Genomic DNA, 12,779 nt, shown 5'->3' with positions numbered 1-12,779 from the left:
CCAGAAGCAGTGGATCTTTGCCCTTGCCAATGTAGAATGAGAGTTTCCTACTGTTTCCCAAAGGCAGCCAGACTCTGCTTCTACACCTGTGGCTCTGGTGTGGAAAGTGTTTGCTGCCATTCTTCTAGTTTGATGCTTTTACTTGATGAAAGTGGAGTCTTTGGAAGTGAGTCCCCATCCACTTCTTGGCTACACCCTGGTGTAGGGCTGCCTGCATCATCTTGAATGCCTGCACCATCAAGCATGGGGCTCTTGCCCTATCCCCATTCTTTCTTGTGAGCAGCTAGTGGAGGCCCATGGAAAAGGGCTTGTAGTGACAAACTCCCCTTCTGTCTGGGGCTCCCAGTCATTCTAGACTGATACACGCCAGGTACAGTGACTCACACCTGTAATCCCAGCATCTTGGGAGGCTGACGCAGGCAGATCACTTGAGGTCAGGAGTTTGAGACTAGCCTGGCCAACAGAGTGAAACCCCGTCTCTACTAAATATACAAAAATCAGCCAGGCATGGTGGCACAGGCCTGTAATGCCAGTTACTTGGGAGGCTGAGGCAGGAGAATTGCTTGAACCGGGGAGGCAGAGGTTGCAGTAAGCTGAGATCGTGCCACTGCACTCTAGCCTGGGTGACAGAGTGAGACTCCATCTAAACAAAAAAATTAGTCGGGCATGGTGGTACACACTTGTAATCCCAGCTACTTGGGAGGCTGAGGCATGAGAATCACTTGAACCTGGGAGGAGGAGGTTGCAGTGAGCCAAGATTGCACCACTGCACTCCAGCCTGGGTGACAGAGCAAGACTCCGTCTCATAAATAAATAAATAAATAAATAAATAAATAAATAAATAATTGATATGTTAGTCTATACTCAGCCTTCGGGAATCCAAAACATTTGAGTTCCTTCCTTTTTACCAACATTGATGGTGGCCACTTCCTTCTGTTCTCTGCCAAAGACAGGACCTACCTCATGGTATCTGAGCTGTGCCGTCACACAGTGCCCCGTGCTCAGAAGCTCCCCATATTTTTCACTGGGTCATGTAAATCTGTAAATGATGTAGCCAGTCCTGAGCAAAGGTAAAATAGCCCCTGTTCCCTATTTCTTCTCAGGCTGGATAGTTACTCTTTGGAATTCAGTTCATTTCATTGCCTTGTGACCTCAGCTCTCTGACGGGTTCAAGAAAAGGTATGATTTGTAGATTACACATCTTTTTCTCACTGTTTGGATGGGAGTTCTGTTCTTTATTCTGCAGCTTTCTACACGCTAAGCAAAAACAGCCTCTTTCTGTTAGAACTTATTTGAGGCCTCAAAGGGAGGTAACAGTGCTATGTTGTCTGCAGATTCCCTGCCAGGGATAAGGTGGTGATGGACAAGTGATTATCCCTGGGTGGTATGACTCTTTTTCCTACTTTTTATTTGACTGTATTATCCCAAATTACTCTTACAAGGAGCAATCTCTACTTGATTAAAAACAACTAGAGAGCATCAAACTTTGAAGTATCCCTTTTAAACGTTTGTTTGTTTGTTTGTTTAATGACAGTGAAATGATCCCTTGGAGTTCCTTCCCTAGAGAAAGCAGCATATCTAGGGGCACCAAGGGATATTGTACAGAAGGCACAGATAACAAATTAACAGAGCTCTGCTGCTCTAGGACATAGCTCCTTCAGTCCTGGTCTTTGGATCAGGTGACAGGAGGGCCACTCTCTAAACATCTCCTTCTAATACCACCGTTTCTCCACTGGCTGGTGAGGACCAGATGTGGCCCTTGTTCCTTTCCTCTCATTCTGCTTTTGGGTAGTGGCTGCTTCCTGCTGAGACAGCATGTTTTTGAGCACGCCCTCTAGGAACATGGCATAAGAGGGAGTCAGAAACCTTCCTCTCAGCTCTGCCTCCAAGTCTATGACCTTAGACAAGTCACTGAGCCTCTCCAAGCCTCGGTTTTTTTGTCTAGCAAAATAAAGGTAACCATGATAACCACCCCCACTGGGTTTCTTAAAGAGGACCAAATGTGACGATGTTTTAAAAAAGTATTTTACAAGCTGCAAAGAACCCTCATTATTCATCTTGGTAAGCAACTTATACCTGGGAGTAGAATGGGGTAGGGGACAGATGGAAATGGGACCTCACATTCACTTTCAGAGCTCTTATTTTGGAGCAACACTTGGAGATAATAGTATCTGCCTGTTCTCTTGTCTTTTAACCACGACTCCCCTACGCCCTGGTGAAACCTCAGTGTGTGGGTGTGGTTGCAGGGGCAGGCTATCTCTGTAGTCACAATACTCAGGGGGCCTCCTTCCTGCTGCCTTCTGCTCTGGCTGAGTGGGCATGTGTGTTGGGGAGAGCTTGCACTAACATCAGGGAGAACCTGTTAAGTACCTGTTAAGTACCTGGCCAAGTGTTTCTCTGCTAGCTGGACACTAATCCTTTTCTGCAAGGGAGGGGTCTCCTCTATGTTGCCTGGGCTGGTCTCAAAATCCTGGGCTTAAGTAATCTACCAGCCTTGGCCTCCCAAATGCTGGGATTGCAGGCATGAGCCACTGCACCTGGCCTAAAATATCAACAATAACTTACATTTACCTGTGTGCTTCCCTTTACCCCTTTACTTCCATTTTGTCCTAATAATTTTCTTCCTTTAAAAAGTAGTTAAATAAGTGTTATCTTTAATTAATGTTGAATTAATATTAAATTATATTTGATTAATGGAATGCTTAATAAATGTTTAGTTTTAGTTGTTTTCAAACTTGATAGAAGGCCAGCCACAAAGGCTCACACCTATAATTTCAGCACTTTTGGGCACCAAGGTGGGAAGATTGCTTGAGCCCAGGAGTTAGAGAGCAGCCTGGGCAACATGGCGAGACCCCATCTCTACAAAAAAAATACAAAAATTAGCCAGGCATGGTGGCATGTGCCTGCTGTCCCAGCTATTCAGAAGGCTGAGGCAGGAGGATCACTTGAGCCAGGGAGGTGGAGGTTGCAGTGAGCCAAGGTTGTACCACTTCACTCCAGCCTGGGTGACAGAGTGAGACCCTGCCTCAAAAATAAATAAACGAAGAACACTTGATAGAAAGGTATTATGTTGTAGGTAGTTTATATATAATTACATTGTAAGAACAGTGTTGCATGTAGTTGTAGTTCATGGCTTTAATTGTGTAATATTCTACAGTGTGAATATATCAATTTGTTTATTCATTTACCTGTCAGTGGACATCTGGGATGTTCCTGGTTTGTTTTTGTTTGTTTTTGCTGATATCTACAGAGCTCCTAAGGGTATTCCAATAGATACATCCTGATGCACACACTGAGTCACAGAGAATGTGAATATTCAATTTTATAATATAGTTAAAATAGTTAATAATAATATAATGTATACATCTGTTCTCTTTTTGGTTGGTACTTTTTTGCACCTAATTTAAGAATTCTTCCTTTCTTTTTAAATTTTTTTTAGTGACAGGTCTTGTTCTCTTACTCAGGCTTCAGTGCAGTGGCTCAATCATAGCTCACTGCAGCCTGGAACTCCTGGACTCAAGCAATCCTCCTGTCTCCTGAGTAGCTGGGACTACAGGCACATGCCACCATGCCCAGCCAATTTAAAACATTTTTTTTTTTGGAGAGACGGGGTCTGCTTTGTTGCCCAGACTTGTCTCAGACTCCTGGGGCCTCAAGTGATCCTTCCGCCTTGGCCGCCAAGAATGTTAGAATTACAGGTGTGAGCCACCATGCCTGGCCTCTTCCCTTCTTTATTCCAAGAAAACAGTCCTTTATCTTTTCTACCAAGATAAACAATGAAGACATGCTTTGACATTGCCCAGTTTCATTCTTCTCCATATGGATGTTTTCCTAGCTTCAGTTGTTGAATAGTTCCTCTTTTATCTCCTAATATGACATAGCGATTAATATTTTAACCATAACTTCACATTGATTCTTCATAGAAGAAAAAATTTCCCTCATAATCTTAATAAAACATTAAGTTGACATATACCGTTAAAACATATCAATTGCCTTTTTTTTTTTTTTTTTTTTTTTTTGAGACAGAGTCTTGCTCTGTTGCCCAGGCTGGAGTGCAGTGATGCAATCTCGGCTCACTGCAACTTCCGCCTCCCGGGTTCACGCCATTCTCCTGCCTCAGCCTCCCGAGTAGCTGGGACTACTGGCGCCTGCGACGGTGCCCGGCTAATTTTTTCATATTTTTTAAAATAGAGACGGGGTTTCACCGTGTTCGCCAGGATGGTCTCAATCTTCGGACCTTGTGATCCGCCTGCCTCAGCCTCCCAAAGTGCTGGGATTACAGGCGTGAGCTACCGCGCCCAGCCCTTAATTACCTTTTTTTTAAAAACTGAAAAGTGGGCTGGGCGCGGTGGCTCAAGCCTGTAATCCCAGCACTTTGGGAGGCGGAGACGGGCGGATCACGAGGTCAGGAGATCGAGACCATCCTGGCTAACACGGTGAAACCCCGTCTCTACTAAAAAAAAAACACAAAAAACTAGCCGGGGGAGGTGGCGGGCGCCTGTAGTCCCCGCTACTCCGGAGGCTGAGGCAGGAGAATGGCGTGAACCCGGGAGGTGGAGCTCGCAGTGAGCTGAGATCCGGCCACTGCACTCCAGCCCGGGCGACAGAGCGAGACTCCGTCTCAAAAAAAAACAACAAAAAACTGAAAAGTGATCACTTCGGGAGAATATATTTCCTACTGGCTATGCCCTCCTTGGCTTCCCCCACGGCATTGGGCAAGTATCTGGTTGGGCCACTGCACTTCAGTGCAGAGCCTGGAGCCAGAAGGGAGGCCCTGCCATTGGTCAGCAGGGCAGCTCTCCTCACAGTTTCATTTGGATAAGAGTTGCAGACAAGCTCAACAGTTTAGGGGAACCAGGTTTGGAGATGTTAGACGGGGAATGGGCTAGCTCAGAATCTATCTGAATAATATGACACTGTTACAGCCTGGGTTGAATTATGTTCCCCAAAAGAGTATGTCCTGGCCCCCAAACCTGTGAATGTGGCCTTATTTGGGAATGGAGTCTTTGCAGATGTAATCAAGTTAGGATAAAGTCATACTCAACTAGAGTGGTCCCTAATCCAATGACTGATGTCCCTATAAGAAGAGGAAAGTTTGGACACAAATACACAGGGAAAAGACCTCATAAAGATGGAGGTAGAGATGAATATGATGGGTCTACAAGGCAGGAAACACCAAGGAATGCCAGAAATGATAAGAAGCTGAGAAGAGGCAAGGAAGTGTTAAAGCAAACTATGTCCTAAGAAGGACTCTATACTTCTATATTTGAGTCCTTGTGGATGAACTGTAACCTAGCTTAATAGTCAGACAAAATTGAAGGAGTATGCGCCTGTAACAATAACTAAGTCTTGGCCAATCCCACAGGCTATACTTCAACCATTCATACTTTGCTTAGTGTTCAAACTACGTTCAAATAAGACAAACACTGAGCTATAACCAATCCGGCCATTCTGTGCCTCACTTCCAATTTCTGTACATCATTTCCCTTTGTCTATAAATCTTCCACCATGTGGCTGCACTGGGGTCTCCGTGAATCTGCTGTGATTTGGGGGCTGCATGATTCACAAATTGTTCATTTAATCAAACTCAATTAAACTCCTTTAAATGTAATTCAGCTGAAGTTTTTCTCTTTTCAGAAAGACCCTCTCCTGGAGGTTCTAGAGAGAGTGTGGCCCTGCCACCACCTTGATTTCTGACTTCTAACCTCCAGAATTGTAAGAGAATAGATTTCTGTCATTTTAAGCCACAGTTGGTGGTACTAACACCGGCACCTTCTCCTCTGCCAGAAAGAATGATTCACGTGATGGGATAAAAATGACTGGCGAATTCCCAACCTTTCCCACTCTCGTGGTCCCTAATGAGGGTCCTGGTTACCCTCTCCTCAGTTCCTCCTGGAGCCCACCCTCCAAGGAAGGATCCCCGCCCTGCCAGCCATCTGTGAGATAAAAATCAGAGGAAATGGAAACTGAGAGCCAGACCGGGAGCCCCTGCAGCAAGTGAGAGCCATGTGTGGGAGAAGACGGAGGGGGACGTGCAAGAAGAACTGTGACTCTCACATGGCCACCGTGAGAATCAAGTGCAGTCTTCCGAAGGGCTATGTTCACTTACTGGTGTGTGAGAAACGCACGTGAAAGACTTGAGTTATTTTGAAATCACGTTTTGTTTCATGGTCTTTTGACCGCATCGCAGCTCCAGCACAGAGCTGAGCCACGTGGACCGAGGCTCTGTGAGCTTCCCTCTTCTCCCCATCACTGAATGCTTTCTGCCCTCCAGTCCCCTGCTAAGTGTTTGGCAGACTCCTCTCCTGTCCTCACAGCAACTCTAGAAGGACAGTGCTGTTTTAGATGACAAAACTGAAGCCTAACAACAAACCTCAGCGAAATGGCCAAGGTCTAAAAGCTCAGATTACCTCATGCCTAGCTCAGAACTATTAGAATAATAATAGAAGCAGCAAGGAGCCTTGAGGCAACACCTAGAAGCTGGCAGCCAATCCTACCACTGGTCTATGCTCTTGGGACAGCCTTGCCTCCTGGGATAATGGCAGCTCTGTTTCCCTGCAGGAGATCAGAGAATGGTGTGTTTCTGGCCTTGAGTCCTAGCCAGGCCAGGGTGGGCAGAGGTGGCTGCTATAAAATGGGCTCTAGAGCCAGACCGCCAGGGTTCCCCCCAGCTCTGCCACTCTCTAGCTATATGGGCATGTTATCTGACCTCCCTGGGGCTCTGTTTCCTCATCTGCAAAATGGGGATAATAATAGTTGCCACCTCAGAGGGTAGTTGTGAGGATTAAGTAAATTAATACAGTATGTGACCTGCTTAGAACAGCACTGGACAGAGTAAGCCCTTTAATAAAAGCTAGCTAGCTCTTGTTATTATTAAAAAACATGATGCTCTACTCAGATCTGACAAGACCTTAGCTACAAAAAATATAAATCATCAAGCAGACTGTCTGATATGTATATTTTTATTAAGTGTAAGAATGAACCTTGGCCGGGCACAGTGGCTCATGCTTCTAATCCCAGCACTTTGGGGAGGCCAAGGTGGGTGGATCACTTGAGATCAGGAGTTCGAGACCAGTCTGGCCAACATGGTGAAACTCCATCTCTACTAAAAATACAAAAAATTAGCCAGGCGTGGTGGCGGGTGCCTGTAATCCCAGCTACTCGGGAGGCTGAGGCAGGAGAATTACTTGAACCTGGGAGGCAGAGGTTGCAGTGAGCTGAGATCACACCACTGCACTCCAGCCTAGGTCACAGAGCAAGACTGCATCTAAAAAAAAAAACAAAACAAAACACCCAGCCTTCAAGGAAGACTGCATAACTCTCTACTCCTTAAGTGTGGGCTGCACATAGTTCTCTTCCTTCCAAAGAATGCAGTACGGAAAGGGGGAAAAGTAACTTTACAGTGGGGAAACTGACACACTACCTCAACCAGATGATCAAGGTCAATGTCAACAGTGACATATTGCTAGTATGTAACCTTGACATGATGTGTTGAAATGACATGATGTGACCTTCCTCTCCATGACCCAAAACCCCAGTCTTATCATGAAAAAACAATGGACAAATCCCAATTGAGGGGTTGTCTACAAAATGCATGACTAGTACTCCTCAAAACTGTCAAGGTCATCAAAAACAAGTGTATTTGTCCACTCTCACATTGCTATAAAGAAATACCTGAGATCGGGTAATTTATAGAGAAAAGGGGTTTAATTGGCTCACAGTTCCACAGGCTCTGCAGGAAGAAGCATGGCAGTGTCTGCTTCTGGGAGGCCTCAGGGAGCTTTTACTGACAGCGGAAGGCAAAGCAGAAGCAGGTGTCTTACATGGCAGGAGCAGGACCGAGAGAGAGCGAAGCGGGCAGTACCACACACTTTTAAACAACCAGACATGAGAACTCACTCGTGAGGGACCAAGAGAGGATAGTGCTAAACTATCACTCTGATTTGAAGGAAATCCCATGAGCTGTGGAGGCCAGGAGCCTTGAGTTGAATCCTGGCTTGACTACCACTAGCTGTGTGGCTGGATGCATTCATGACCCCTCTATCTCGTTCCTGCTTCTGTGGAACGGGGATTGCTCTCTGCCTCACAGAGACTTTGTGAGCAGGAAAGGCACAGAGCAGGACCCACAGAAGCTAATAAATAAGTTTATCTCTTTGGTTTATAATGGCCAAGCTCATGCACCCTCAGAATAAGTGCAGAGGGTGAGGAGACTGTGCAAGTAAACATGGTAGGTACAGATGACCTGGGTCCAAGCTCCTGATTGGGCCACGTGTTCCCTTTTCCTTCCTCTCTCTCAGGCCTGCTTAGGAATTAGATGGTGGGAGAGCCAGACAAGAGCAGGTGGCCATCCTCCAGCAGCACGGAGATCTGTGATGGTCTGGGATGTGACAGGGACCCGTGGCTGATTCCTAAACAGCCTTCTAATCAGTTGAAGAGCTGGACCAGTTTCTGTGCTGCAGAAAGCTGCAGCGGGGTTGACAGACAGACTTGCACTCACACCCTGGGCACGTCACCTTCTGTGAACCTTATGGGCCTTATCTATAAAGCAGGGATAATAGAGCCTACCCCACAGAGCTCTGCTGAATATTCAAGATGGTACTTGGGAAAGCATCTAGCAGGGCGCCTGGCATCTAGCATACTTCCATAAAAGCCACTTGGATGCAACATTCCTAGCCCACATGGTTGCCCTTTGGTTTTCCTTTTCTGTAAAATGGGGATGATAAAACTACCATCTCCCAGGTTTAACATGAGTCTGAGATAAGGCAGGGCACAGAGAAAACATCAATAAAGGACAGCTACCAGGGATGTTACATGCTTTTACACTTTTATTATTCCTGTGGACCAAAAGTTTGGATAGCTCTCCGATCCTTGATAAAGGGCCTTTCCAACTAATCTTAGGGACCACTCCTATAAGAATAACATAAGCATGGCAACTGCTCCCTAACTTCTACAACTTCCTGGCTGGCACAAATCAGGGACTCGCCCACAGGCCTCCTCACTGGGCAGGCTCCTCGGCCCCTCCCTGGTTCCCTGTCAGCTCTTGGCTTTCTTGCCCCCTTGTCAGGCAGTGCCTACCCACCCCCATAGAAACCCACACGTACAGAGGGACTCAGGTTCAAGGCCTTCTCTTTTTTGGTTGCCCCGTAGATAAGCACTCGTGGCATTTTAGTTTTGTAAGTTTCACAGCAGATAATTACAGGAAAACAGATAGGGGATGGTCAAAATAGCAAATCCCAGGAAGGTACGAAGTCCTTCCAGACTGGTCCTGACTTTCCGGGAATAGGAAGTGTTACTCCTGAAGACTGTGGTGATTCATAGGACTTTTATATTGAACATGGGACCAGGACACCGAGAAGCGGGTCAGCCCTGGAGAAATTTCAGCCAGTGCTAGTTTCCTGTCAGGAAGGGTAGGGGAGAAACGGGCAGCTTCCACTCTCATAAAGGATAGCAGTGAATGAACTCCACTGCTACAGAGACAAACCCCTCAGGTCCTGGCTGAAGACAGCCCAGGCAGCTGGTGATCTCAGACCCCTGACCTGTTCCCAGGGGAGGGGGGCTGGACACAGAGAGGAGGGTCACCAGCCTGGCACAGAGACTACAGAGAACAAAAACTGAGCCAAGAAGGCTGCCCCTACAAGTGTTTACCTGAAATACTCACAAACATGATGAGTCACAGAAAGAAAGCAGAAAAAACAGTAAGATGTGTAACCAAATTCTCTTCCACAAAGCAAGGAGATGTGGCAAGTAATGCCAGTGGGCACGGTGTGCTCTGCGGAGGGCTCTGCTTGAGAAACCTGTGTGTCTCCACCACACTTTCGGCCTCAGCTAAGGTTGAGAAGAGAAACTGACAACTGTGCCGGGGCAGGAAAGTCCCTGCAGGAAGCCTGCTGCTGGTCTGGGTTACCAGGGCAACTGGCAGCTGCTCTCTTCTCTTTTTTTTTTTTTGAGACAGAGTCTCACTCTGGTCCCCCAGGCTGGAGTGCAATGGCACGATCTTGGCTCACAGCAACCTCCGCCTCCTGGGTTCAAGCGATTCTCCTGCCTTAGCCTCCTGAGTAGCTGGGATTACAGGCGCCTGCCACCATGCCCGGCTAATTTTTGTATTTTTAGTAGAGATGGGGTTTCACCACGTTGGCCAGGCTGGTCTCGAGCTCTTGACCTCAGGTGATCCGCCCGCCTTGGCCTCTCAAAGTGCTGGGATTACAGGCTTGAGCCACCGCGCCCGGCCATGCTCTCTTCTCTTGAAAGAGAATGGAGGCCCAGATGTGCTCTGCCCTAGTAGCCCAAATAAGAAGGCTTACCCTTAGACAGCATCAAGTAACATCTGAGTACACCGACCCCACAGCACTTCCCATGCATCCCCATCTCATTTAATCTACCCCTCAGGAGAGCCAGGTGCAGGGTGATTATACCCATTCCATTTGACAGTGGAGAAAACTGAGATCCGAAGACACTAAATCACTTGCTTAGATTTATATGACTAAGAATTAGTATGGATCCATCTAGGCATGGTGTCTCACGCCTATAATCCCAGCATTTTGGGAGGCTGAAGTGGGCGGATCACATGAGGTCAGGAATCCGAGACCAGCCTGGTCAACATGGTGAATGCCGTCTCTACTGAAAATACAAAAAACAAAACAAAACAAACAAACAAAAAAAACAACTAGCCAGTCTGGGGGCTTACGCCTGTAGTCCCAGCTACTTGGGAGGCTGAGGCAGGAGAATCGCTTGAACCCGGGAGGTGGAGGTTGCAGTGAGCCAAAATCACACCACTGTACTCCAGCCTGGGTGACAGAGGGAGACTCTGTCTCAAAAAAAAAAAAAAAAAAAAAAAAAAAAAAGGAATTAGCTTGGATCCAACCAGAGTGAGCACCAAGTCTAGTGACATCTCCCTACACAGTCTGGCTGCCAAATCAACTGCTTGGGTTTTTTCAGTGCTCTCATATCTATGAATGCATGCATTCTGTTTGCAAAATACCAGGCATGGATCATTCCCCTCTTCATCTCCCACATCAGAGATGTGAAACGGCGGTGCAAGTAGGCAGGGCTGCCACGGCAGCAGTTTGAGTGGGTAGCCAACATCTGACCGAGACTCGAATCCAGAGCTTTTTCCATTACACCAGTTGGCTGCCTTGCCCCTCACCACATCTGGAAAAACTGACTCAGGTGACAGCGGGCTAATCATGTCATCCTGTGACTGCAGATACCACGTCGTTTATGAAGCACTTTAAAGTGGGAACGCTTGCCCTGGCTTTCCCCCAGGCCTTTATTAAGTAAAGGTCATGATGTTTGTTAAGATTTGAGCACACTGGTGGCTGGCTCACAGGAAAGAGCTTCATAAGCTGTGCCTGAGATAAGGTTGCTTCTGGAGGCCTCTCTGCAGAGAAGAGCGAAGCCCACCCCCACTGCCTGGCTAGTTGGATAATAAGACTCAGAAACTCCAGTTCTCCCCATCCCGTCTGGCCTCTGTGAATTGTCTGACTGCACCACCACTTTTCTTACCTGCCTGAGGTCAGTGTCACAGAACCACCTAACCGCACAAGAAAGGCGGGAGCAAGGATAGGTTCAGGCCCAGAGATGGTTTCTAGTCTCCCTCTGCGATGGTGATTTTTCTGGCTGCAAGAGGTTTCCAATCCTGTCTCTACCAAGGATTCCACACAGAGCCTCATTCTCTGTGGCTCTGGATTCCAGACTCAGGGCCCCAAGGTGACCTGAAGCCTCTCATCTGGTCACTGCGCTAAAACCTTGGCTAGGACAGGTGGCTTCCTTCTCTGCCCAGATCAAAGGAGTGAGCAATGCCCTCAGCAGCATCCCCAAGGCAGTAACGGGAAATAATGCTCCTCACCAGCCCCTCCCACCCACGCTGTCCCAGCAGGTGGTGTTTGCAGAGGTAGCACCAGGTAAGGCAGGTGGCAGGGGAGAGGAACTGGATTGAAAGCTCAGTTGGCCTCAAGCCACCCACTGCTCCCGCCTTTCCTGTGTGGCTAGGATGTTCTGTAGCATAGACCACAGGTACATGAGAGAAGTGGCACTCCAGTCAGACACAGAACCTGCAAAGCCACATAGGAAGGGGAGAACTGGAGTTTCTGAGTCTTATTATCCAATCAGGGAGTTGGGGTGGGATTTGTTCCTCTGCAAAGAGGCCTCCAGAAGCCAGCCTTATCTCAGGCACAGCCTCGGGAACCCTTTCCTGTGAGTCAGCCGCCAGTGTGCTCACATTGTAACCACATTGGGCAGCACTCGCAGGCCACCTGTTGTGAGGCAAGAAGCCTCCGCTGTTCTGGAGGAAGCCCAGGTGGGGTGATTCTGAGCAAAGTCATTATGAGTCCTGTTAGGAAACATTAATTGTGTTTATGGGTAGAACTGCCCCCAAACAAATCAAACACATGTTCTAAGGTGTCCATTTTTTAAAATCTTGGTTGAGGTTGCCCTTTGGCTCCTGGGTGACATGAGTGCTTTGTTGTCCAACATCTGTTCCTGGGAGATGGGGTTACCAGAGGTCGGAAAACTTGATCCTCTCCTCACCTCAGGCTGGAGGAAAGGCTACCATGATGCCCTGGGAGGGAACAGCGCTGCCTAGACAGGCCTGAGACTCTGACAACAAAACACTCAGACTGGACACTAAGATGGTGGTTTATTTTCTTGGAGGGGAATGGGTCAGACCACACCTTCAGGTGTGGAGGGAGGAGGGAGATTGGCCCTAACAGAAAGGGGTGCCCTCACAGTCTGTTGTCCCAAGGCAGGCAAGGAAGAGTGTTGTGGGCTGGAAAGGGAGAGAT

The 12,779-nt window shown here is 47.5% G+C and overlaps 1 protein-coding gene across 26 annotated transcripts in view; it reads right to left on the bottom strand.

Moving 5' to 3' along the window:
- Positions 1-12,779, bottom strand: part of B3GNT2 (UDP-GlcNAc:betaGal beta-1,3-N-acetylglucosaminyltransferase 2) — a 320,804-nt gene that overhangs the window by 199,394 nt on the left and 108,631 nt on the right. For 19 of the 26 annotated variants that reach the window (XR_012095308.1, XR_012095304.1, XR_012095303.1 and 16 more), the window contains exon 1: positions 11,503-11,799. The exons of 6 other annotated variants lie outside the window; for them this stretch is intronic. The gene's annotated coding sequence lies outside the window, so the exon portion shown is untranslated. Of the gene's footprint in view, positions 1-960; positions 1,422-11,502; positions 11,800-12,779 lie in introns of those variants that run through there. One more of the 26 variants, XR_012095310.1, reaches the window with a different exon arrangement.

Source organism: Chlorocebus sabaeus, chromosome 14 (assembly GCF_047675955.1).
Source record: "Chlorocebus sabaeus isolate Y175 chromosome 14, mChlSab1.0.hap1, whole genome shotgun sequence".
NCBI classification, from domain to species: Eukaryota; Metazoa; Chordata; class Mammalia; order Primates; family Cercopithecidae; genus Chlorocebus; species Chlorocebus sabaeus.
The sequence above is the reverse complement of the archived record's forward strand: the minus strand, read 5'-3'. Positions and strand labels throughout refer to the sequence as shown.